The sequence below is a fragment of the Pseudopipra pipra genome, chromosome 15 (genome assembly GCF_036250125.1).
Source record: "Pseudopipra pipra isolate bDixPip1 chromosome 15, bDixPip1.hap1, whole genome shotgun sequence".
Taxonomy (NCBI): domain Eukaryota; kingdom Metazoa; phylum Chordata; class Aves; order Passeriformes; family Pipridae; genus Pseudopipra; species Pseudopipra pipra.
The window spans coordinates 438946-466821 of record NC_087563.1 but is presented as its reverse complement, the minus strand read 5'-3'; the positions used below and the strand labels follow the sequence as shown (position 1 = coordinate 466821).

The window sequence follows — 27876 nt, the reverse complement described above, 5'->3', positions numbered from 1 at the left end:
GTAGGCCAGTTGACCTTACTTTCTAAATTCTAATTATAATGAGGAAAAAATCATCAAGACAAAGTCATGATTGAGAGAAAAAATGAGAATTATGCCTGAAGACAAACCATCATGCAAACTTTCACACACAATGTATCAATTTCCATCCACATGTGTGCTATAAGCCAAAGGAGCTGCTATCTGTAGCATTAAAACACAAGTTCATTTTAGTCACTGGCCAGGGCTGCCTCTGTTTCCAGCCCTGGTTGTGGTGCTGGGTGTCAGCTCCACTGCTCTCCTGCCATTCTCCTATCCGTAGCCATGGGGATGTGCAGCAAGCAGCAGCCTGCAGGCTCAGCCCACCGTATGACACCTTCTCCTCCCTCCCAGCCCTCAGGTGAGGTAACTGCAGCTTAGCAGTAGGGCAGGAGGGGACTCCCCACCATCCCTGCTGTGCACATCCTGGGGACATTCACTCAGCTCTCCAGCTACTTTCCAAGGTCTCCTCCATTCATGAGGGGGATGTCTATACCAGCTATTCAAACCTACCTCATTCAAAGGTTTGATGAGAACCAAGATTGTGTCTACAATGTCACCATTAAGAGCAGCAGAACTAGGGCCTGAAGCAAAGCTTCCAGACCTACTGCAACTCCCATTGATTCAATTTCATTGGAGATTTCAAAATCCTTCTTGAAGGAATCAAATCTTACACTTGATCACTGCTCTCTAAAATAGTAACTTTAGCCAATATCATGTCAGATAATGTACACTGAGAGCTTTGGAAAGGTTTTATATTAATGGAAGAAACACTACATTGGTTTTGAAGCAGCATTTTGAAAGACATATCTTGTGTCTGAAGGCAGTCTGTTGTGTTACCAGATATCTGTCATAGCTCCAGACAAGGCATTTAAGAAATGGAGACACAATATGCTCCTTGACATGTTGACTGCACTGAAAGCTGCCTGGTTTGTCTCAAGTATGGAAGCACTCTTTCTCTTACACCATTTTCTATTAGAATTGCTGAGTAAGGAAACTATTTCAGACTAACTCGGTGAATTTTTCCTTTCTCTTCTGTCTTTTCTTAAATTAGAGCTGTAAATTCAGCTATGCAGAAAATACTGAAATATGCCTCCTGCAATCCAGCAGGTCACCAAAATTCATATCTTGGGCTCACCTACCACACAGTAATTGCACCATCATGGCCCTGAGCAGTTTTCAGCAAAACTGAAGCCAAGAAGCTGATCCTGTACATCTGCAGGAATGACAAGATTGCATTCACAGGGCTGCTAGAGATAACTGAAAATAGTGGGATGAAGTAGTGCCAGAGGAAAGTGCAGGTCTGATCATAATTTTCATATGCAGGCAAGGCTTACACTTAGACCCCCAGAATCTTGCTGCTGGAGTACTCTGTATCTGAGTTAATGAAGATTTCCTGAAATACTGGCAGAAATCGGCACTAACTGACGTAGAGCACCAACAATGCATTTCACTGAGATCATTTGCTCTGTGAGAGCAGTCTCAAAGGGCTGACTCACTCCTTCTTGTCTTGTCCCAGGCTGTGCTGGATGTGCTTTGAAATACGGAAGCATCAATGGAAACTCTTGCTCTCCTGTGTCCTGGGGTAAGATGCTCTTCCTTCTTCCCCCAGGGGACCCTGAGTTAGAAATGGTTAATCCCAGTTGAGATTCCGGCCAGGAAGACCAATAGCAGCTGTTCTTTTTTACTCCTGTGAAATTGGATATCACAACTGCCAGAAGTGAGTTGGCAGAGTTGGCAGAGGCAATCTGCTGCTGTGTCTGAGTGAGTGTGTGAGAGAGAGTAGCCGAGGGGTGCCCCCACAGCCCTGGCCAAGCTAGGGCTGAAGACAACATGTAAGAATGAGTGTGTGTTGTGAGGGAAGAGAGACTCACAACAGTTGGAGGTAAGGGGGAGAGAGAGAGGCAAGCTCCTTGTGAGGAGGCCAGGCCCTCTTCCTACCCCCCCTTTTCAGCCAGACTGCAGAGCTCGGGACAGTTCATAACTGAATCGAATGCTTGTAGCAAAAGCTGAGCGGGGGCTTTTCTTTCTCACTGTAAGTAGGAGTGGATGTAAGGCTTAGTATTTTGAAGCCGAGCCAAAGAGGATGGGCTGATAATGAAAGCAGCTCGGTGCCAGGGGAAAAAAACTCCAGGCGAAACTGAGACGGACCGAGGCAGGTTTGGAGGTGCCTACGTTGGATTTAGACGTGGCTACCGAAATGGAAAACTACAGCAGCCATGGAACAGAGAGTCACACCTAAGAGACTGGCACGGAGCCAAGGAGCACAGGCTTAGAACTATCTTCTTGGACTTCATGAGGAAGAAGAGACTTCAGTAAAGAGCTAGAGGTTGGTGGAGGGGTGGATCAGAGAAACCCTTTTCCCTGAACACTCCAATGAGAGAAAGACTGTTTACCTACCAGCCTAAGGGCTTCTCCTGGACTGAATTATGGGAGTGGCTCAGAGGGATGATAGAAGTGTGAAATATTGTATATATATAGTTGCTTTTAGTTTGTACAGTATTTATTTGTATAGGAATAAATGCATATATATTTTCCCTTCCCCCTACAGAGGTGTGCCTGCCTGAAAGTTTCTCTTCAGTGTTGAGGTAAAATTGTGGGAAGGTGGGGGAAGCTTGGAGATTGGATTTTTTTTTGGGGGGGGTTGTCAAACCACCACACCCAGTCTCTATGAACATTGAATGAAAACTATGCAAACATGGTAACCATATTTTACATGTATTTTACAGAGGAACTGTAGTAGGGAGGACACCTGCAATAAGACAGAGAAAGCCAAAGGGATGTTGAGCCCCAGGACCACTGAGGTACCCAGTTTTCAGGTTCACTACTTCCCACAAGGGGGAACTGTGTAATGTTAAATTTCCTAGAATTCCTCCATAACAAAGAAAGGTTCACTCTAAAAACAACAGCATTTATTGATTCACAACAGACAACAGAAAGAGAAAGGTTTATAAAGACAAGGTGACAGGAAAGGGAAAACAATCAAATTTAATCTTCTCATCTCCAAAAGCAAATTCAACAGGCTTTAGAGAGCTGGCAAACTACCAACCATTGTGTAACCCAACAACAATTAATATAGGAGATGGAATTGCTTTTCCAGCTTTCCTTTTATGCCATACAGTTTTTCTTGGTGATACATTTACCTTTAAACTCCCTCACTCCCTCATGCATTTATTAATTCTTAATGAATTAAAAAGGAAATTCCACTTTCTCTTCCCAAAGCATTAGTTGGCCTCAACCCTCTAGAGGTACTAATAACTTTCTAGTAGGTCAAGTGACATTCCATGGTTCTGACTAAATTATTAACAGGTTGTAAACTCAGAGTGAAAATATACTTCTGAATATTGGGAGCCAAAGATTAACACTTCTATATATTGTGCTTATATTTAGGAGACTTATCAACAAATAAACTTTCGTGAAGAATGTAGATAATGCATAGGGCCTACTAATGCTTCTCAGCTCACATCAAATCCACCACAAAACAATTGCTTTGGGGCAACTATCTCTGAGGCGTACAGAGACAGACATCCAGAAGACCTAGAAAAACTGTATAGAATTAGGAAATAATTTTTTGGTGTGATGAGTTCATCACAGTGGCAATTTATTCTATTAGACTATTCTAATAGTCTATTACACTAGACTATTTATGGTTCTAACAAACAAGGAGAGATGAAATATCATGGACCTACATAGAGAAAAATTATGATCATCTGCACACTGGGATAATATTGAAAAATTGCTACAGGAAGAAACAAGTTACTGATGAGAAACTGGAACACACAAAATGCAATACACTGCCATGGGACAGGACAAATACATCCTTTCTTAAGGCCCTTCTGCTTAAGAAGAAAAAAAATGTAAATTAATTGAATTGTGGGGCTGAAGTCAGCTGGGAGCCAGTTGAAAACAGGCAAAAGAAGGTGGTGTTGTACATGCATGAGTCTATCTGGAACAGAAAAATGTACCTGTTGCCTGAGACTTCACAGACAGCCTGCCTTACAGCCACACTTCCTAGTCACAAGACACAACACTTTGCTTGGTGTAAAATATTTCTCTTTTCACTGTCAAACATCTTCCCAATAGCAAAATGTTGGTAATGCAGACACTCCTACTAGCTTGAGTGGCATCAGTGAATGTGTAGCTGTGCTCAGTTTTTTCAGGAAATAACAGGACAGAAGTAGAAAGCAGATGGACAGTAATCTGCAAGTTTTCAAATATCACAGATACATATATCTGTTGGTTGCATGGATGTTGCCATTCTTTTGGCACACAGGAGACAGTCCTTGTGATAGGGCTAAAGTTCTGTAAAATCTGAACAAAGCTTGAGAAGGCTACAGATATTTGCAATTTTACATTACCACAAACATCAGAAAAAGTGCTTCAGAACTAACCAGATTTGTCTGTGGGTTTGACAAGAACTGAGCTGGGCCCATGTTCATGATATGGCGCTTAATACACATCTGTGCACTAATAAGACATTATTTAAAAGCCTGTGTACTCCTCAATACATACATGGCTACTGAGCATTCAACTTTCACCTCAGGAAAGAAAATGTTTGAAGAATACATGGTGAAACGGAGTTTCAATAAAAAGCTTCAATCTTTACATAAATTACTTTACAGAAATCTTAAGACATCCTCTGTCTTTCAGACACTTACTGCCATACCCATATTGCAGGCTTCAGAAATGGGTGGGTTATCCAGAACACCTGATGGTGTACCACTTTCTATCATTGGTACAAGCATCAGCAGTACAGAGAAACAAGAAACTTAGGGAGAATTCTCCCATCAGGATTTTTTCTGGCTCAAGGGAGCTGTTTTAAAGGGAAAATGAACAGTGAGAAATAATGCAAAATGAATCTTCACAAATAATCAAAAAGGCCCTGTTCTTCTCCTCCACAGCCTGTTTCACAATGAATTTAACTATACTAAATATCCTTAGCTTCAGGGGGTAAGTCATTAAACTACAGATAAAAGTTTTGTTTCAGGGGCAATAAGCTTCTTTCTCAGCCATCAAAGTGCAGAAAAACAGGAGCAGCCTGAGGTTTCCTCTGTGTTTTTACTAAAGTTGATCACTTTATATTTCAACTTAAGACTGAAACATTTCTGCTGCTCATAGCACATCTGTGAAAGTAGTATCAGTATGATTTTTCACCTAGAAAGTCTTCAGGGAGTTGACTGGCATTTCAAGGGCCAGAGTAGCTGAGCCTGCTTAGAGGAGATTTAAGACACTCTGTTCTTCAGCATTTTCCATCATATCTGGGCTTTCACGACCATACCAGCCAAATATATAACTCTATGGCAGGAAGAGCATGGCATTCTGTCTCTATGCTAAAGGTGAGCAAACAGTTCCATCAATTAAACACAGAAGTCATATTTCAATTCTTTCAAACTCAGAGAAACCTTTATACTTGAATATGAGCATAATCAGTTCCCTGGCCCATGTGGAGAACTGTGGCAAGGGAAAGAGTGCAATAAACAGAACTATAGCTAAACTACCATCGCTGCTTTATCAGAGACAACAAGTGCCACTTGGGGTTTAGAACTACAAAGTTTAAAGAAAAATAAGCATAGTTTTAATCTTACGACTTTTGTTTTCTTCCCCTCCCAATCATATTAGCAATTTCTGTTGCACAAGTGTCTAGCATACTCAGTTACTCATTAAAAACACCTTTTAGGTCACATCCCACTCCACGGAATGTCTTGCATTGTGCTGTGCCTAATTAAGAGGCAAGACTGAAATTGAAGGTACCCCCTGTACAGTTCCTCCACTAATCCCAAAACCCCAAACAAATACATTTAAGACTATGTTCAAAAACACATTTTTACATGTGTCACATTCTGTAGTACATTCACTCAAGAACAGTGCAAAGATCTCGCACAATCAGAATTCTCTTTGTGGATAAACACAGCCCAGCCTTTCACAAAATGACAGAATCACAGAATGCTTTGCATTGGAAAGGATTTTAAAGTCATCTAGTTCCAATCCCCCCCCAATAAATACTACAAATATTGTAAATATAAATATTGACTTGATATTAAATTTAAGAAATGTACCAATTTCTCATCCTAAAATTACAAATATCTCAAAACTACACGTGCTCTCCACCCCTTCTCTCTGCTGAATTTCCTTGTTGTTTTTCTACTAGTGTTATCCCAATAACCTGCCCAATCAAAAGTCTAATCACAAGCCTCTCCTTCCTACATTTTCCAAGAGCAATAGGCTCTGTCTTGTTCCTCTTCTCTACTAAAACAATGGCAAGGAGGATTTTGACATCAACATGAAGGTATAAATCACAAAGCAAAGGCTGTTGCAGTCCCTTTAGGAGTACAATACTGCAAGTGATCCTCTGAGCACAGTCCATCAGCTGAGCTCTAGGAGACGCTTCCCATAACAGTTCTCTTTCATAGGAAGGACTCCCCAGTGCTCCTTGTTTCACAGCCTAGCAAGGTTTAGATTGAGAGTGCAGCTTTCTGTAGACACCACACAAACTAGTCATCACTGAAGAGAACTGCAGTCCTCATCTGCTGGGGGTTAGGATTCATTTTATTTTAAGGCAGAATATTTTTCTTTGTATATGATCATTAGCCCGAGGGCTACTGCTCCTTATGTGAGGCTTACAGAAGAGGTAGTTTTTAAAAACGAAATCTTAAAACCTGATGAAATCTTCCATAGTGCTATGTTCTGAGATATGCCAGGGCAGATGCTGGCTATATGTGGACAGCATTTTCAAACCATTCCCTTTTAACTTCTCTCCTAAACCCTCAGCATCATTCCTGCAGCCAGTGGAAGGATCATATGAGCTAAATATTAATTTTGGCTTAAGTGGAATTACAGTAAGTTATTTTTCATATGTTTCTTTAAATTGCAGCTCCTTTCCAAAATGCTGCTTTTAACTTAGACTACAGAAGATGTTGATTTTTAAGGTTTTATTTTTTATTTGGCAGTATCCATATTCACATCTAAAAATCCTTGAAAGAGGCATTTACACATTTCAAAGAGAAATGCTGAAATACAAACCTGCTTTTCATAGCAATGAGACATGAGGGATGGTATTTTCACATCCAACTCTTCTTCCATTAATAGTTCCAGAGTTCCTTAAAATACACTACACAGCTTTGTTACGCTACAGCATATTTATTTCATCGATAATGTGCAGTGTGCCTGGTTCAAAGTGATGCTTATTGCCCTTGGAAGCAATGAATAAATTTTTTAAGGAGTGTGGAAACAGCTCCTTCTGCAGAACTCCCCAACCCAAGGTTGATGAGGGATCTAAGGAATGTGGAAGGGGAATACAGCTGGGTACCTAAGGCATGAGCTCAGTATATCCAGTTTGAAAATGCAAGAAGTATCACATGCCCTGACAGAGTCAATGGTACATGCATGTGTTAGAGGCTGATAATTCCCGCGTAGGAAAAGAATCTGCTCAGCCAATTGGAAACCAAACTGATTTCAAAAGCCAAAACTGGAAAGTTGGAATCAAAAGGCTTCAAAAGGATCAACCTTAAAGTGGTTCACGTTCTTTGGTGAATGAGTTATTCTATAGAAAGTGCAGGATACAAGCTGAGATATAAAACTGGTATCAAGAAGGTGTTCACAAGTGGATGTGAATGTGTATTGAGGCTGTTATGTCTAGGATGTCCAAAGAGATGGGTGAGCATGACCAAAGCGACTGTGATCTTTCAGGAGAAAAAAATACATTCAGAGAGAGAAATACAGCATGTGTGAATCTAGTAACACATTTTGCTAACCTCGAATCTCAGCTTCACTCCAGAAGGGAGGCACTTGCTAGCATGGGAAAATACTTCCTTGATATGTCATCCTCAAAAGGGTAGTGGTGATACAGCTGTAAAGAACATATGGCTCCTTTTCTCAGTTGATAAAAGCTTTCCTAACAACAGTCAACAGAAGGGGAAAGGGAAAGAAAGGGAAAAGAGAACAGAAAAGGTGAAAGGGAAAGGAAAAAGGAAAGGCAAAAAGGCAAGCATATGAAATTTCTTAGTATTCATATAACATTTTGCTGCCTGATCTGAATAGTTATTGAAATGAGATAATCAAATGCATGAAAGTTAGAGTGATTTAGAACTAATCAGTTAATTTGAGGACACTCAGTAGCTTTTAGAGTGTCTAGTTGAAATATGAAAAAAATTGTATTTGGATAGTGAACATTTTTCAAATGCACACACAGCTCTCAGGGAACATGTATCATGTACCACAACTGCATTGATCTCAAGGGATACTACAACATGGGTGTACAGAAATGTTGCTGAAAGATTTTTGTTACTGGTACATGCACAGGAATCATAGATTAGGACAACAGAGTCTTTCACAGACTTGTAAAGAAGTCACAGTTTGAACCACATTAGAAATCTAAAATCCAACTTCCAAGCTTCCCTCACCCCTTCTCAGCAATTTATCCTAACATCGGAGAGAAACTTTCAGGCCAGAGGCTTCTGTAGGGGAAGGGGGAAGTATATACATTTATTTACACAAATAAATACTATACAAACTAAAGGCAGCTATATATATATATATATTACATTACTATCAGTCAGTCCTTTCAAGCCCCTCCTTTAACTTTAGTCCAGGAGCAGCCTTTAAGGGCTGATATGTAACACAGTCTGCCGTGGGAGTGTTCTGGGCTCCTGAACACTCCCTCCTCACCAAGTCCAGCAGTTGTTTGTTGTAGTCTCTCCTCCTCATGAAGTCTGAGAAAATAGCTTTGAGTCCTTGCTCTCCTGCTGCTGGTGATCTCTCCCTCTCGGTGTCCCACCTCGGTCCGTAGGCTGCTGCAGTGCAGCTTATCAAGCGTCCACGGCCTGGAATCTTCATTCCTCTGAGTCAGTTTTTGGCTGCCCCCGCTCAGCTTTGACAGGCAGTTCCCGAGCCTCTCTTGGCCCGTCTCCAATTTCGCCTGGGATTCTTCTCCCAAGCACAGAGCTGATTTATCAGCCTGTCCACTTGGCTCTGCTCAAGTGCTGAGCCTCAAAATCCACCCCCCGCCAGCCTCAATGCAGTGGGGGGAAAAAAAGCCCCCTAGCCTTGGCCACAGGCAGTTTGGTCCAGTTATACACTGTCCCAAGCGTCCCGCAGCTGCAGGGGGGGAAAGAAGGCCTGGCCTCCTCCCTCTTACCTCAGGTGCTGTGAATCCCTTCCTTCACAGCACAGACTCCAAATGCTGACTAACTCTAGCCAAAGGCTGAGCTGGGGGGTCGCAGGGCTCCCCTCTCCCCCCTGGAGAGGAAGAGAGGGAGCCCAGCCACCCCCTGGCCTTGTCCACCTACACGCAGCAGACACTAACAGCAAAACAACCGAGACAGCAATGCCAACCGTTTCCGGTGCAGTGATACATGATTTTTGAGCAGAAGCGAACGACATGAGTGGTGACTGGCTCTCCAGGGAACACTGCCCTGGCACCCAATCACCTCTGAGCCCCTCGAACTCTCAAGGGGAGCCAATTTCAAACTATGAAAACAGACAACACTAGGATTTGACAGGAGATGAATATAATTGCTCCTGGAGATAACTGGAGAAGAAAAAGGAGGAAGAAATGTTGAAAGGAAATAATTTTCAACTCTGATACAATAAAGATGACAATGCCTCAATGGAGCCTGATCATTCCAGTGCTGGGAAGCTTGCAAAAGAAAGAGGTTTACTTCTAGCAGGCATGTGACAGAGTATGTGTTACAGGGGAAGCAGAGCATGCCAGTCCAACAGCAGCACTTTACTGACTTCTAGCAAGGTCCTACTGCCAGGTCATTAATAAAAGATTATTATTTCTGAACAATCCACAAAGTAAGCTTTTCTGAGTATGACCTTTAGCTCTACTCAAGAGCAGGCACTGAAAGTTTTGTATCTGGCAATCTCTGATAAGTAAAGAATCCATTTAAATGATCAATGAAAAATAGTATAAAAGCTGTATTAGCCTTTACAATGTCAATAATGTGATTATTTCATATTGTCCCAACCCAGTCTTGGTTTAAGGATGGACCAGTGAATGCATCTGTTCTGTTAACATTCAGAGCCGACATAAAGATCCCACTGTGTCTGCATAGCCATAGCATTCTGCAATTACACTATCCATTCCATTTTGATTTTAATTTAAAGTATTAGAGCTCAAAAATAAAGACAACACTCTGACCTTGTTAACAGGCTGAAACAGCATGAAGAAGGCTTACTTTGGTCACTTACATTTCCATACTGCACAGTTCAGACAGACCAATCCAGACTTACCTGCAAGAAAACAACATACAAATTTGGGATTACAATTTCAAACTTAACAGAAATCTCTCAAATTATTTATTTAACTGCACTTTTTTTCCAGTCCTTAAATAATTGAGTGGTTTTTTTCATCCTGATAATTTAATTACAAGAGGTTGCACTGTCAAAGGGCAAAACACATCTGCTGCATTTCTTGTTATTACAAAGTACTGTTTTGTGTGCTCATTGAGTCTTGTCCCCAGCTTTCCCTTCTCCTGCTGCTTTACAATGCAACAGACTATTTCTGCATTGTTTAAAACAACATGACTGAGTGCAAGGCTGAGCATATTGAGAAAGACGGGGTTTGTACACTTTTCATTGACCTTTGAAATAGAAAGATAAAAGCCAACAGCCACAGGGAGAACTTCTGTTCCTAGCATGGAAGCAAGTACTTGGACCTCAAACTATTGCGTGAAGTCAGGTGAGGTTTTAAAGCAATGTCCTCACATCAGTCTCCCAGCAGTTTTCTTTACAGAATGAGATTTGGGTGAAAAACATTTGAGTGAAACATCTTTTCCACTTGCCAAAGCACAGTAAATTCCTTAATGGTGGTTTACTAAGCATCATGAGAAGAGCCTCTCTCAAGCTGGGTAGCAGGCTGCCATTCCAACTCAAATATACCAACTCAGACTTCATAATATTCAGAGATTTCTAACCCCACTGGCTGCCCAGTGCACCGAGGTGACTTAGACCCCACAGCACAGGCTGTTGCTGCATCAATCCCCAGGGCAGTAACGCCATGAATGGCTGTCCCACTCCACACTCCAGGTAACAGTTCCACACACAGGGTCTCCACTCTACACTACAGGTGATACTATGAAGGCAGCAACTTAACGGGTAGTGGGTGCATAAACTGATAAGCAATTTACTAATAAGGAAAAGTCTGCAGAAGCCCATGATACCTGACATTAGTTTGTCCATCTTCCATTGAAAATATTGTTTCACATCATTCTCTTATACACTTCCAGGGTATTTTTGTATCATTAAATTATAAGATTCAGCATGCCATTGACATGTCAACAAGAATGACACTACAGAGAAGACAGTCTTTTGATTATTTTTCTTATAGTATAAAAAATAAATATTGTCTGCCATTTTCTGAAAAGGAGAATGTAAACATTATATTATTCAAGAGTAGTTTAAAGGCCTTTCTGAAGAGGAAATGTAAATACTATAACCTAAAGAAGAATTTAGTGGCATCTCCCTCAGTCATGAGCTTTTCCCCAAGTTCTTGCTGTGTAACTTCTTACCTGCTTTTGCAGCATGTGTGTGAGGCCATATAAGAGCTGAAATCTTTACAAAGGAGATATACACATATATACACACAATAGCATGAAAAACAAATAACTAATTTCACTGCTCTACAGAACCTGGTTCTTGGAGGCTCTCCCAATGTTGTCTAGACAAATACTGAGCAATAACTATACCCTAGTAGGAGGATGGAAGATAGAATAATCTTTTGACCAGACGGACATTAAATTCCGAGCATGCCTACATCTCTGAGTCCCCAGCACAGGAAGGGCATCAATCTGTGGAGCAAGTCCAGAGGATACCACCAAGATGATCAGAGGGATGGAGCAACTCTGTTGTGAGGAAAGGCTGAGAGAATTTGGGTTGTTCAACCTGGAGAAGAGAAGCTTCAGGGTAACCTAATTGTGGCCTTTCAGTATCTGAAGGAGCCAACAAGAAAGATGGAGAAGAGACTATGAGAGCATGTAGTGACAGGACCAGAGGGGAATGGCTTCACACTGACAGAGGGCATGGTTAGATATTAGGAAGAAATTCTTTACTATGAAAGTTGTGAGGCCCGGGCACAGGTTGCCCAGAGAAGCTGTGGCTGCCCCATCCCTGGAAGTGTCCAAGGCCAGGTTGGATGGGGCTTGGAACAACCCGGGCTAGTGGAAGGTGTCCCTCTCCATGGCAGGGGGTTGGAACAAGATGATCCTTAAGGTCTCTACCAACTCAAGCCATTCTATGATTCTATGATTAAGAAAAGGACATCTGGACCAGCTGTTATGAAAAATGAAATATATCGAGAGATTATTCAGAATTCATAATTCAGAAAGCACTGGAAATGCTTCCCTAATGTGATACAAAACTTTCTTACCCTTTAGTTAATGAGATACTGAAGGACTTCAGATTAAAACACATTAGTTTCTATATTCTTAGACAATAAAAATATATTTGTATGCTATCAGAAGTGTCCTAAATAATCAGTCTCTCAGAGCTGCCAAATCCAGCTGCAAATGCTACACACTACAAAAAGGAACTCCGTGTCTTTGAGGCCTGAGCATCTGCAGTAGGACAGGAACAGCTGGCAGGGAAATGCCTCCTTTGCTGCTGAGCACTGAGGTCCCCCAGTGTGAGGAAGCACTGACCAGCACTGACTGGCCACATGCTTCTGACATGGTTTGGGTCACTCTAACTTACCAAAACCACCATCTCAGTGCTCCACCCATGATGAGGACAGCATTGCCCTGTCTTGAGAGCTGTACTGAGCCAGTCAGCTCAGGGATGGATGAAAGGCGACAGAGAAATTTATCTATTCTTTTGCCCTCCCCATCGATGGAGTTAAATTAATCCATGCTTTGGGTTAGCATGGCCAGGTTTTGGTAGCAGGCGGGAATATATGAGTAGCTTCTGTGAGAAACTGCTAAAAGTTTCCTCCATGTCCAGCAGAGCCAGTGCCACCAGCTCCAGGACAGACTCGCCACTGGCCAAGGCCAAGCCAATCAGGAATGACAGTAACAACTCTGGGATAACATATTTAAGAAGTAAAAAAAGTTATTGTGCAGATGAAATGCAGAGAAAGCCAGAGGAGAGCAGAATGAGAACATTTGAACAGCTCTGCAGACACCAAGGTCAGTGGGGAAGGAGGGGCAGGAGGTGCTCCAGGCCCCGGGATAGAGGTTCCCCTGCAGCCCCTGGTGCAGCCCATGGTGGGGCAGCTGTGCCCCTGAGCCCATGGAGGCCATGGGGGTGCAGAGAACCCCCTGCAGCCTGGGGAGGAGCCCACGCTGGAGCAGGGGACACCAGAAGGAGGCTGTGACCCTGTGGGAGGCCTGTGTTGGAGCAGGGTTCTGGCAGGTACCTGCTGACATGTGGAGAGAGGAGCCCACACTGCAGCAGTGGCAGGAACAACTTGTGATGAACTGTGACCCTCATTACTGTCTGCCTGCGCTGCTGCAGGGGAGGAGGTAGAACTTGGGAAGGAGGGAGAGGTGGGGGAAGGTGTTTGTAAGAATTGTTTTACTTCTCATTATCCTTCTCTGACTTTGTTAGCAATAAATTCAGCTAATATCCCCAATTCGAGTCTCTTGCCCGTGACTCAGTCACGGTGAGTGATCAGTGAGTGATCTCTCCCCGTCCTTAACTCAGAACCCTCCTCTGTCCAGATGCAGAGGGCAGTATTAGAGCACCTTTGGTGGGTACCTGGCGTCCAGCCATGGTCAATCCACTACAGTCCACTTTAACATTTTGCCGCCACACTGGTGTTGCAGGCACTACCTTCAAAAGGTGACAGGAAAAGGCCTGTTGAGGTGTGGTTTGTCTGGCAGGTTCCTGGGGGCAGAGCTGTGACAGGGGGCACCACTGGACACTCCAACTACCAGATACGCCAACTCACATAGGCTGCAGTAAACACTGCTGGAGGGCCCGACCAGAATAAGTAAAATAAGTGGGAAGGAATATCTAATATAAGCCTAAAAAGTCTCTTATCCCCACCTAGTGGTACTGATACCATTGCCAAGAGGCAAAACAAGAGACACAGTCAGCCTGCATTCGGAAATGCCATTCTCCCCAAACTCCATTTCCATCCTGCTGTGACGGCACCAGGCTGGTGGGTGTCCAGCGCTGCCAGTCAATGCAGATTCAGTGGAAACACCCGTAGATTCCCGGTGTCCAAATGCAACGACGGGCTCAGTGAGCTTTGAAACAGAAACTCGCCGTTGCAGCTCTCACCTTTCACCTGCCCCTCTCCTAGTCTGCTGAGGTTCCCAGTCTTTACCTTGTGGATGGTTTAATGCCGGGAGCCGGCAGGATCCTGCTGCCACCTGCTGTCACTGTGTCACACACAAAGACAGGGGTCCCACACATGGTGTCCTGGCAGCACAGAAATGCAGGGAATGAGAATTGCAGGAAGAAAGAGAAAAATGGTGATAACTGTACCACTTTAGGTTTACCTATATGAGGAATTCTCCTCCTTTCCTTGTGCATAAAAGACCCCAATTTGTGCTTTATTGACTTTTCACATGAACACTCAAAATTTCAAAGGGACTATTTGGACAACAACCCTGCATTAACGTTATGTCAGTGCGCACATAAACTTGGGTCTTTATATGTACAATTCTTGAAAAACCTTGTCTTTCTTCCTACAGAAACTCATACTTGTGCCCAATCCTAAATACACACACACCAGCAATTATGCCTCAGCGGCGGACAGCAGAGAAGCGTGAGATGGACTTCCAGCACGCACACTGAGCAGAGCAACACCTCTGCACCTCCCACAGCACGAGCAGAGGCAGCCTGCTCACCCAGGGACAGGGCAGGGGTAGGGACAGGGACAGGGACAGACCGCTCACCCAGGGACAGGGACAGACCGCTCACCCAGGGACAGGGACAGACCGCTCACCCAGGGACAGGGACATTCTGCTCACCCAGGGACAGGGGCAGGGACAGGGGCAGGGACAGCCTGCTCACCCAGGGACAGGGACATCCTGCTCACCCAGGGACAGGGACATGACAGCCTGCTCACCCAGGGGCAGGGGCAGGGACAGGGACAGCCTGCTCACCCAGCCCAGGCCAGGTGACACCTGCAGGGGCAGGGGTGACATTGGGTGTCTGTGCCCCACAGGGCCTCACTGGGAGAGTGCTTTGTCCCTGCTCAGGGCCAGGCAACAGTGGGATTGGCACAGCCACAACAGGTAGAAGTCAGAAACAAATGTGGAAGCTAGAGACAAAGAAGCACCAGGTAGGAGCACCCAAGAGCTCTCTCTTTTTGTTTTTGTTTTGTTTTATTTATCTCCCCAGTCAATGCAATGCAGATAATGACAAGAAAGAGCTAAAAGGCACAGAGTTCAGCCCCACATAGTTCTAGGTGCCATCAAGCTGGAGCAGTCAAGGCTGATGGCCTGTGGTCCACAGAGATGCCAGCTCCAGCCAAGAGAATTCTTTAAAGCTTGTTTCATACCACAACCTTGCACAAAGTCAAAGCATTTATAACTTCCATTTAAATAAAGTCGATGCATGTTAAAACATGCAAATATAGTCATAAGCATTCCATCTTATTTGCATTATTGAATTTATACCCTTAAAAGTAACAACAGGCAATGGGTTGCTGAGAAGTGATAAGAACATCCCAGTGCCTGTCCCAGCCACAGGACACCTCCTGCACCAGGCTGATCCCTGGCAGCAGCAGGATTTAAGTCAGAGCTCCTTCTAGTGAGTACGGAAGGGTAGTGGTCATGGAGGAGAAAGGACTGGGGTAAAAGAGGAGAACAGTGGGGAGTGCACTGACATGTAACAAGTGATATGAATGTGTACTGGATCAGGTTGCCAAGAGATAAAAGGATAGCTCTTGAAATTGAGGATGTAGGAAGAAGAGAAATATTCTAAGAGGCCATTTGTGCCAGCAGCTGGCAGCACTCCCAAGGTCCCTTTATGGCTTTCGCTCTATGACCTCTTTTGTCTAACGCAGCACTGGAATGACATCCAAGTCAGGACCCTTGAAAATATTCATTAGTCCCTTCCTAAGGAGTATCTTACAGAACCTTTTTCTCTCCTTTTGGGAGAGCAGAAGATTGATAAGGATATATAAGATTTATAAGGATTTAAAACCGTTACCTTAGATAGATGTAGATACACAGAGTAATTTGATATTTTAGTACTCCACACATGTACATGCAAACCGTGCTTGGCCATTGCCACAAGCAGGCCTGGTGCCAGCTGCTCTGGCATACAAAAAAGAAGTGGATATCAGCCATACAGTCCATCTCAGGGAACTTTGTGATACATTAGAGACACAGGGATCCACAGGCGACCTTTCAGCTACCCCATGAAGTCCTCTTTGATGGTAGTTACTGAACAAATTTTTGATTCAGAGCCCCCAGATACCCTCTGCCTGTCTGTTGTAAGCTCCGAGTAAGGCAGCAAGGATCATCCCCAGCAAATTCTAGCTTTTATGCAAGCGCAGCAAAGCAGCTCCTTCCATACTTGACTTCTTTGGAATTAACTACTCACAGTTTAGAGGAAATTAGGAAAATTTTGTCATTCACTTCTAACCACTAACACAGCCAATGAACATCTTTACCTTTGAGAGCACTCTGGGGAGCAGGAATGAATCAAAAAACTGTCCTGTAGTCCAGGCACTACCCAGTTTAACAGACACACATGATGTGATGAACACACACTTCATCTCAGCACTGCAGACAGCCCACTATAACAAAGAGAAATGCTGCAAATACTACAGGATAGGTTTTAATCCATGTGGTTAAACCCAGTCAGAAAAGCATTTAGGTATATGGGTATTCCTATGTGTCCTAGTTAGGACAGCTGAGACCAATTCATCACTGGATGGGTGTAACCCAAAACTGTGTATTCTATAGCCTTCCATGCCATTTCCCAGAAACTGTTTTCAATAGAGCATTTACACCCTCTGCCCAGAGCAGTCTGATTCCTCAGGCTACAAAGTAGGTGTTAAGAGGCCTGCAATATAGAAGGGTGCCTCCCTGTTCCTCACACCCTTTGTGAAACTCCCCGCCCTGAGGAAAGTACTGAGCATTCCTGCCTGAACTGGAGAATATATAATCTTGGAGTCTTGGAACCTTTTTACCAGGGATCCAGAGGAAGACTGCAGACCACCGCTCTCAACCAGACTGAGACCACCACTCTCGACTGGACTGCAACCACCACTTTTCAACCAGACTGCAACAGCATTCTCACCAACAGGTTTTCCCCTCTCCTTTTACTTTGGACTCAGGGGGCCCAAAGAACACCACTCTGTTCATGCCCCAGGGTGCTGGGTTATATATTTGGGTTTTGTGGGTTAAAACCAATTGTTTGTCTGTATAATCGTACTTATTGTATTATTTTATTAAATTGTTATTCTGATTTATAATCTCTCTTTTGAATTGAGTCCATTTCCCCTGCTGGTTTACCTTTAAACCAGCACACTATGTTTATTCTGAGTGCTCAAGGATACACTTTAGCTTCCAGCTGATGAGATCTAAGCACATTCCTAATTACTGATTTCAGAAAGGTCTGGAGATGCTGCAATGATGGATAACAGAAAACAGTGAAAGCAAGATCTTCCTAAAAGTGAGTCATTAAATTGCATGAGCTACACCCCTTGTAACTATTAGGGCAAAACATTTTGCACACTACTCATCTGGAACTCAGCCTATTCCAAACAAAACCATACAACTCCCAGATTTATGGTTTGAAAGGCCATCCTTAATATTGCTTTTATTCAACTAACCCAACACACGAACCAATTTTTTTTGTTATCAGCCAATAGTTTACAAACAGTAGAGACATAAGTGATTGGAGACTGCAGTCCCTGGAAACATTATTTTTTCACCCTTTCTTTACCCTCAGGGAAAATTCTCTTCTTCAGATTGAGCTGGTGGATAGGGGTGAAGGACGAGGGAATACACCAAAGGCAATTCCCTACAAGCCTAGTGAAATCCATATATTTAAACTGTGCCTTCAACACCGTTTCTTTATCAATATCAACACTACAGTATGAAACACTTCATGAAAGTGTGAAGGTGCATTTGGGAGCTCTGGAGATGAGGTGCCTCAGGTATTCATTCGGCTGTACCAAGCATCAGCTGGGGCAAGGCCAGAGTTATGACTAGCTTTTCTTTTACTCTAGTCCTTCTCCCACAGTATAGATGGCAACAATTCCTTTTACAAGAGACCCAAACAATACGACTTTCTGTTACAAATTTTAAAGGTACATTTTGTCTATTCACTCTCAGAAATTGTTGATGGTATGCAACTGAGGAGACTCCAGTCACAGACACAAGAAACAAAAACTAGCTACCTGATGCTTTTCATGTTGTTTTTTAAAGAAAATATTTTTATGATATTTATTTATATTACATATTATTGTATATCATTATGTATTTATATACCTATATTAAATTTAAATTTATAATATTAATTTGTAGTATTTTTATAATATTTATTTAAAAACCAGAAAAACAACAAAATACATGCCCCCCACACACACTTTTTCTTTTACCCAGGCACCAAGCACAGCCCACTCTGCAGTGATATTTGTGCTTCTGAAAGACTGGAAAATTCTCCTCTGAGTACATTGCTCCCTTGATTTTGTGTGACAGTTAGAAAAGGCTTAATAAGCAGCCTGAGATTTCTTACTACCATTTTTTCATTTCCTGTGTTATCACAGGCTGTTGACACAGCAGCTGATAATCTTAACAGGCTGAGAGAAGCATTTTTATAGAGAGACTTACAGGAACTAACTTATCTCCAGTGAATTCATTTCCACTTTATGTTTTCTACAATCCCAAAGGCCATGCTCATTTCACACTCTTGGACAGCTCAGATACTGTCAAGTATTCTGTTGTAAGAGCAGCAAAGTGAGAAAAACTATTAAAACTCCTCTCGGATATGTAGATGTTCACAGTTCAGGAGTCTGCAGTAAATGATAAGTTTCTGGGATTTCCTTTTTTTTCTTGAGTTACTGTGCAGTAGAAGCATCATTCCCTGATTTTAAGTGGTTCACGTGAGTGAGATCACACTATCGATACAATTCAAGTGACCAACGACCAAGGCCATCCTGGTGCTCTGCACTCAAGACCGGGTGTAAGGTACACAGTGTCCCTCTCCCTGTGTCACACACGGTGCTGAGCTCATGGCACACAGGCACTGCCCAGACCATGCCTCAGGTGGAGCATCCCTATGCCAGGGGGTGCAAACTTAGCACAGATCATCTCACCTAAAAGGCAGTTGCTGGGGATGGCTAGATGGAATTAGTAAAAACAACTGGGTATAAAGAAATGTGGAAAACAACTTTCAGCTTCACAAAACAAAGTGACAGCTCTCAAGGACTGACCCCAGAGATTGCTGCAGGGAGGAAATGATAGAAAAGCTCGAGCCAGGCAGACAGATATGGCAGCTGGGCAACAGAATAGACAAGCAGCTGGTCTCCAGCACTCTTAATTCAACTTCTGTGTGCAAATTAGAGGCCAAAAGATTCTCTTCCTCTCTGCTATTTTGGGAAATACAGCTCACAGGAATGAATCACGCTTCTCAATGCGACAGAGCACAAAACAAAGGGGAGTAACCTGGATATCCTACCCACATATTACAGCAACCCACCCCCAAAGCTGACTCTGGAGTGGAAGGAGTCACTACTCCCATGAGCTGGAAAACATGAAATTCAACCTGTTGTCTCCCTGTAGGGACGGAGGCCAATTTCCTCCCCCCCCCCCCCCTCAGAAAACCTTAAAATTACCAACATTTGAAAAGTCACAGGGGAAAAAAAAGACAAATAAAAAAAATTATCTTTACTAGCTTGGGGTCAATCTGATGTAGTCCTGACTGGCACCAAATTCAATAGCTAATTCCAACTTAAAAATTAAATCAAATATAAAATGTTCCCATGTTCTAGCATCCATTTTGAAATGATGTTGCAGGGCAAAATTGGCTGCACTAAACTTCATATTTTTATTGTTTTCCCCAAAGCACTGACTCCCTCATCCTAGACCTTCAGTGAATTTTTAATCAGAACAAAATTTTAAGAGCCTTGTTCCTCTCAGTATTTGTCCAGGGGTCAGTGCCTGCAAGCTCATGGGCCACTAACAGCGCTCTGTTCTGCCTTGACATCCAGGAGGGGAAAGCCACCCACCCAGCATTTCAGAGATTGAGCTCCAACCTGACATCCTGCAGCCCTGATTCCTCTGCCATCTTCACTCTGTAGTATTGAGAGTTTATTCTTCATAAGGCAGGTATTTCATCTGTTGCTTCTGCCTTCTGTATGTGTTTTGGATCCTCAGCACAGCTCACTGAACACACAGGTCACAAGTTACTCTCATCATGAAAGCCTGCTGGCTTCACAGGAAGCTGAAAAACATCCACCAAGCCAGAGGATGGATGTTTTCCATGATGAAACAAAATACCAATGTAGTGAAATAAGACCCCTTTCACTATCACCTGACCTTCTAGGGTAATTCATGTGAACCTGAGCCCACTTTAACCATGATTTCTCCCGAGAGCTGCTAGGAACAGTAGGGTGTCTGGAGGAACTGGATGCCCTCTTGCTGCCTGAGTAGAGGCCTTGTTGAGGAGTATATCTGGTGCAGATAGCTCAGTTTGCAAGCTGTAGTGTGAGATGCAGACTGAACTCTAGGTGGGAGCCCGAAGAGGCCATGAACTGCCAACCTTTTGCATAACAAATGGTGGGAAGACCGATGGCACAGCCAGGTGAGGGACACTGGGAGACACGGCAGGAGCAGAGGACTTGGGAGGAAAAGCGAGACTTGTGAGCACTTGGGTTGTGAGGGGATAAAAACCCATGGCTTCCTTTGTTGGGGGTACATCCTTGGAGGCACCAGCTCAGGGTTGTTTCTGTGTTACTGCACCATGAATAAATTGCTCTGTGCAATGAGACACCTGAGATTCTGCTATGGGAAACCTGGGGTCAAACCAGTGAGGAAACCTATCTGAATGCATGTGAGGGAGTGTGTGGGGAGTCAAGCAAGGCATCTGTGGAATCAATGGAGTTGCCACTGTGAAGGGGCTTCAGTCCCAGCAGTAAAAGTCTCTGGCATTGGGAGTGTAACTGCCAGAGAGTCTCATGAACACACTGGGAGTTTCCTTAGCAGGCCGTCCCCCAGGGCACACAGACCACTAGTCCTCTCCTTGTCCAGCTCTGAAAGATCCTCAACAAAAAGAATAATTGGAAAAACCTACCACTAGAATAGATCTTATGGGTCTTACCAGAGCTGATGGGACACTGCCACTCTAGACCTTCAGGTCAGTATTGGAGTGTTTTATATTCCAGCAAAGCTGTCCCTGCAAACTTGGGCAACAGCCTGTCTTAAGATAGACACCTGTCTTATTCCAGGTGGTGAAGCTGGCAGTAGGTGCCCTGCTTCTCTCATTCCATGTCCAGCCATGTCACAAGGCCTTGTGATAGAAAGTCAGATTTCTTTGGGTGCTAATTTCCATAAACTATGGCTATAGAGTACCTCAGGCTTCCTTGGGTTTCACCTTCACGTATATCCATTTGTTTCTCCTGAGAAGGAGGGCATTACAGTGATCAGTAACTTTTCATACAAAAGTTCCACCTTTTGCATGGGGTCTCTGCAGATTCTCTCTGCTCTAATGATGACATTAGGAAGTATCCCAATGAATCCCTGCTTCCCAGCAATGTTAGAAGTGCTTCTCCCCTCTCAGAGACAGAAACCAGCCTATGCTGCAAGAAAGATCATTGTGTGTGATGAAGAATGGGTGAGCACATTTTAGCTAAACTGAGGTCTCTGTGGCTCATGCAGGAGGAAAAAGTGAAGTGGTTTTATCTGAGATCATTGACCCCAAGGACTGGATGGGCTGGGAACAGGCTCCAGCACTATCATGTCTGCAGAGCTGTTGCCCTTGGAGAAGAGGACCACCCTGTGCAGGTAATTTCCTCCCTTTCAGAAAGAAAAAGGTTAGTAGTAGACTAAAAGCATATTTTTCTTTATGGATAGAATGCATTATCTGAATCTGCTGGACTGAATCACAGGCTGCTAAGTGCTTTTGGCATCCCTATCCTCGGGTACAGCTCTATGCTTTAATTACAGTGTTATGCACTGGCAAGGATGGGTGAGGGGGCTGGAATGAGACATTAGTCACAGTGGGTAATTAGCTCTGTGAGATGTGATCATCTCTCACATATTTTGCAGAACATGCATTGAACTACTGGTTCTTGGTGGGAGGCATTTCTACTTTTCTGCCTCCAAAGCAAGCTGTCTCACAGTATGCAGAGCCTTTCGCATAAGTCCAACCAAATTTTAAATGCAAATACCTGAAATAGGATTTATATAAAATAGAACCAATGGGATTTGCAAGCTGAGTATCTCTGAAACAGGAAGAGCTAAATATAGAGATCTGGATACAGCTTTTAAACTTAAAATCCTGTTTCAGGTGTTAGGTACACCTCCATAAGGGTAAACCATTTTATGCAAAGCCAGTGATAACTCATAGCACTCATCAAGAAGAACTGTCATTGCATATTAAGGATGAGGTACTCTAAACAATGGTAATTTTTAGTGTACTCCTTCTAAATTATTGTGCAAGGCCTGTGGGAGCCGAGCTAGGCCTACACTGATTCCAGATCAATATTTGCATGGTGATAAAAGAACCTGTGAGATCAGAGGGAAAAACCAAGGTGACCCATTTTTGTAGGATTAGAGATATGTGTGGCTAAAGCAAATGCAGGAGAATTATCCCCAGCGTGAAGGGGAAGGTGAAACTCAGTGCTAGAACTCCCTACTTTGAGCACAGAAGCACATGCAGAAGTTCTCTCAAACCCAAGACTGCCAGCCACACACCTCTGCCACATACAACAGACTGCAGAGGTGTCTCCTGACTTTCTAGAGGCCAGGGAGCACCCCTACCCCAGCACTAGGTCTCTCTCACTCTCAGGCTCTCACAGTATGAGCTCCTGAGGCAGCCTGCATGGTTGAGTGGACACTTATCCTACTGCCTTCTGGATACTGGGAATCAATGTACTGTTGTCCTGGACTGCATGAGCAGTCAAACGCATCAATTTTAAGCATCACTACAGCCATCACAACAGAGCTCTCCCACGACTTCAAAATCAACCTTGATTCAAGTCAGTTATCTTAAAAATATTTGATATGTATTTAAACCACATACAAGAGGCATAGTTAGGAAAAAAGTCACAAAGATACAAGTGCCAAAAAGGAAAGAAAAATAACACTTAAGCTACTTCACACAGTCTCACACTCAGAAACCTGCTCCTCTCTCTCTCATTCATCAGCCCCAGAGCTGTAAGAACTTACCTCACTCTGGGCTCTGGACTCATCCAGGCCAGCAGCCTGCCTGCCTTCCCCAGCAAGGTAGTTGCCATACTCAGTCCCTTCTCAGGGTTTGCCTGAGTTGTCAGCCAAACCTGCCAGGTTCCTGAGCCTCCTCTTCACTACATCAGGAAGTGCTTTCAACACTCCTCCCTCCACAAGGACTGTCCTCCTGTCCTCGGAAATAGGAATATCCCTTTGGCAGATGGTCACCAAGTGCAGGAGTCCCCACCTGCTAGTATGTTCCTACTACATCCAGGGATAGAATTTCTTACTCGTTCTGTGAGGCAAAGTCTCTGCAGAAACCTTTCCAGTGAATTTATAGTTTGCATCAACATATAAATTGAAACCATATTTGGCATTTAATATATGCAGGATTCAGTACATGCAGCTCATTGCTAGCTCTTGACTGAGATGAGACTGGCAATCAACAGCTCTGGGAGCAAACAGATTTGAGATGACCCATCAGATCCTTCACTGCCATTTACATGTGTGTGTAAAACACACTGCCTGTCAGCAACCATCTTCCCAGTTCAAGTTATTCTGATGGTGACTTCTAGGAAGTGTTCTCTGATCTGCTTTCATAGAATCATAGAATATTAAGAGGCTTTGATGGACCTTAAAGATCATCTAGTCCCAACCTCTCCTGCCATGGGCAAGGACACCTACCACTAGATAAGGTTGCTCAAGGCCTTACCCAACTTGACTTTGAACACAGAGAGGGTTGAGGCATCCATTACCTCCTTGGGCAACCTGTGCCAGTGTCTCACCACCCTCACAGTAAAGAATTTCTGCCTAATATCTAATCTAAACCCATTCTCTCTCAGTTTATATTCATTCCTCCTTTTTCTATCACTACAGTTCCTGATGAAGAGTTGCTCTCTGGCCTCCTTGTAGGCCTCTTCAGATACTGTAAGACTGCTCTGAGGTCTCCACACAACCTTCTCATCTCCAGGTTGAGCAGCCCCAACTTTCTCAGTTCGTCTTTGTAGAGGAGGTGCTGCATGCCTCTTATCAACTTTGTGGCCTCCTCTGGGCTTGCTCCAACAGTTCCATGTCCTCGTGTTGGAGGCACCAGAACAGTGCTCGGTGCTCCAGGTGGAGTCTCAAAAGAACAGAGTAGAGGGGGAGAATCACCTCCTTTGACCTGCTGGCCACACTCCTTTGGATGCAGCTCAGGATTCCGTTGGCTTTCTGGGCTCACTGCTGGCTCATGGTGAGCTTTTCATCAACCATCACCCCCAAATCTTTCTCTGCAGAGCTGCTCTCAATCACTTCGCCTGATCTGTAGGTTTTGCCTGGGATTGCCCCAATCCAGATGTAGGAACTTGTACTTTGCTTTGTTGAACCTTATGAGGTTTCCATGGTCCCACCTCTCCAGCCTGTCAAGGTCCCTCTGAATCCATCCCTCCCCTCCAGCGTGTGACTGCACCACACAACTTGGTGTCATCAGCAAACTTACCGAGGGTGCACTTGATCCCACTGTCCATGTCACCAACAGAGATGTTGAACAGCATCAGCCCCAGTACTGACACCTGAGGGACACCACTCGTCACTGGTCTCCAGGTGGACAATGAGCCACTGACCACAATTCTTTGTCTGCAGCCATTCAGCCAGTTCTTTATCCACTGAGTGATCCACCCATCAAATCCATGTGTCTCCAATTTAGAGACAAGGATGTCATTTGGGACAGTGTCAAATGCTTTACATAAGTCCAGGTAGATACTACCCCCATTGACCAGTGCTGTAGCTCTGTCATAGAAGGTCACCAAATTTGTCAGGCACGATTTTCACTTGGTAAAGCCATGCTGGCTGTTACTAATCACCTCTTTGTTTTCCATATGCCTGACCATATTTTCCAGGAGAATCTGCTCCATGATCTTGCTTGGCACAGAGATGAGACTGACTGGTCTGTAGTTCCTCAGGTCTTCTTCTTTCCCTTTTTTAAAAATAGGGGTTATATTTCCCTTTTTCAGTCACTGGGGACTTCACCTGACTGCCACAATTTTTCAAAAATGATGGACAGTGGCTTAACAACTTTCTCAGGACATGTGGATGAATCTCACTGAATCCCATGGCCTGTTGTACATTCAGGTTCCTTAGATGGTCTCATACCTGATCGTCTCCTACAGAGGGCTCAGGATCTTCATTCTCCCAGGCCCTGCATTTGCCTTTCTTGACTTGGGCAGTGTGGCTGGAGCACTTACCCTTGAAGACTGAGGCATAGAAGTCATTGAGAACCTCAGCCTTCTCTTTGTCCAGGGTATCCAGGTCTCCCGTTTCCTTCCAGAGAAGGCCCACATTATCTGCAACATATCTACAGAAGCCCTTCCTGTTATCCTTAATATCCCTGGTCAGACACAATTCTAATTGGGCCTTGCCTACCCTAACGTTGTCCCTAGCTTCCTGTACAATTTCCCTGTATTCTTCCCAGGCCACCTGACCTCCTTTCTACTTCCTGAAAGCTTCTTTTTTCACTCTGAGTTTGCTCAGCAGCTCCTTATCCATCCATGGAGGCCTTCTGGCATTTTTGCCCAATTTCCTCCTTGTTGGGATGCATCAAGGAGGCGATCCTTGAATTCAGCCATCATTCATGGGTCCCTCTGCCTCCCAGGGCTCTATCACGTGGGATTCCACTGAGTAGGTCCTTGAAGAGGCCAAAGATTGCTCTCCTGAAGTCCAAGGCAGTGAGCCTCACTGCTCTGAGAATCTCAAACTCCACTATCTCACGGTCACTGCAGCCAAGGCTGCCTTGGAGCACTACATTCCCCACCAGCTCCTCCCTATTGGTGAGCACAAGGTCCAGCATGGCACTTCTCCTTGTTGGCTTCTCAATCACTTGTGTAAGGAAGTTGTCATTGACACGTTTGAGGAACCTCCAGGATTGCTCGTGCCCTGCTGTGTTGTCCCTCCGACAGATATTGGGGTGGTTAAAATCCCCCCTGAGGGTCCAGGGCTGGTGAGTGTAAGACCACTCCAATCTGCCCCTGGAGGGCTTCACCCACATCATCTTGCTGTTGGGGGGCCCTGTAGTAGATCTCCACTACAACACCGCCTGTCCCTGCCCTACCCTTGATCTTCACATACAAGCTCTGTTCTGGGTCCTCGTCCTTTCCCAGGAAGAGTTACAGACACTCCAGCCCACCACTGACACAGGAGGCTACACCCGCTCCTCCTCTCCCTCACCTGTCTTTCCTAAAAAGCCTAAACCTTACATTCCAATGCTCCAGGCATAGGAGCCATCCCATCATGTTTCTGTGATGCCAACAACATCATATCCATGTAGGTGCGTGCACATCTCTGGTTTCTCTTGTTTGTTCCCCATCCTCTGTGTGTGTGTTTGGCATCTGAGCTGGGCCCCAGATAAAGCTGACTCACTGGCTGGAGTATGTGGCATGCCTTTGCACTGTTCTGGGCATCCATTACAGGTGTTGGCATCCAGCTGGCAGGATTGGGATGGATAGGTACCCTCCCTTGACAAATCTAGTTTAAATCCCCCTTTACTAGTTTGGGAAGTCCCTGAACAAAGATAGTTGTCCCCTTCTTTGTCAGATGGACCCCATCAGCCACAAGTAGACCAGGCTCAGCAAATTGAGTCCCATGGTCTGGGTAACCAAAACCCTGACTACAGCACCATTGCTCTAACCATTTGGTGACCTGCCAGACTTGTCTGGCCATTTCAGATCATCTGGCTCTCATCAGGCAGGGGTGATACTAATTTGTGACTACCTGGACTCAGTCATTCTCCTGTCCCGGGTAAGGAGTGAAAGAACAAGAAGAAATGGCCTTAAGTTGCACCAGGGAAGGTTTACATTGGATATTGGGAAAAACTTCTTCACTAAAAGGGTGGTCAAGCATTGGAATGGATTGTCCAGGGAAGGGGTGGAATCACCATTCCCGAAGGGATTTAAAAGAGGTGTCGATGTGGCACTTAGGGATGTGGTTTACTGGTGGCCTTGTCAGGGCTGGGTTAATAGTTTGACTCAATGATCTTAAAGTCCTTCTCCAACTTGTAGTGATTTGACCCTGGCCAGATGCCAGGTACCCACTAAAGCCACTCTCTCACTTTCTCTCTGCAACTAGACAGAGGAGAGAAAAAAAACCAGCTAAGGATTCATGAGTAGAGATAAGTGCTGGGAGAGGTCACTTACTGATTATCTTTACAGGCAAAACAGACTCAAAGTGGGGTTAATATTTAAGCTTATTATTAACAGGATCAGAGAAAAGAGTGATAAATAAAACAGTCTTAGAAACACCTTCCCCCCACCCCTCCTTCCTTCCACATTTTCCCTCCTCCCCCCCAGCAGTGCAGGGGGACAGGAACAGGGGTTATGGTCAGTTGTTGTTTCTGCCACTGCTCAGGGACAGGAGTTGGAGTCCTTCCCCTGCCCCCGTGGGGTCCCTCCCACAGGAGACAGTCCTTGATGGACCTCTCCGACGTGAGTCCATCCCTCGGGCAGCAGCTCTTCCCAACCTGCTGTCCCGTGGGTCACTCCTCCATGGGGTCAGTCCCTCACGGATGAGCTGCACCAATGTGAATCCCCTGCAGGGG

General features: G+C 44.3%; 1 protein-coding gene across 6 annotated transcripts in view; it reads right to left on the bottom strand.

Moving 5' to 3' along the window:
• Positions 1–27876, bottom strand: part of KCNIP1 (potassium voltage-gated channel interacting protein 1) — a 467950-nt gene that overhangs the window by 140079 nt on the left and 299995 nt on the right. The window contains exon 1 of one of the 6 annotated variants that reach the window (XM_064671394.1): positions 10207–10231. The exons of the other annotated variants lie outside the window; for them this stretch is intronic. The gene's annotated coding sequence lies outside the window, so the exon portion shown is untranslated. Of the gene's footprint in view, positions 1–10206; positions 10232–27876 lie in introns of those variants that run through there. 6 annotated transcript variants of the gene reach the window in all.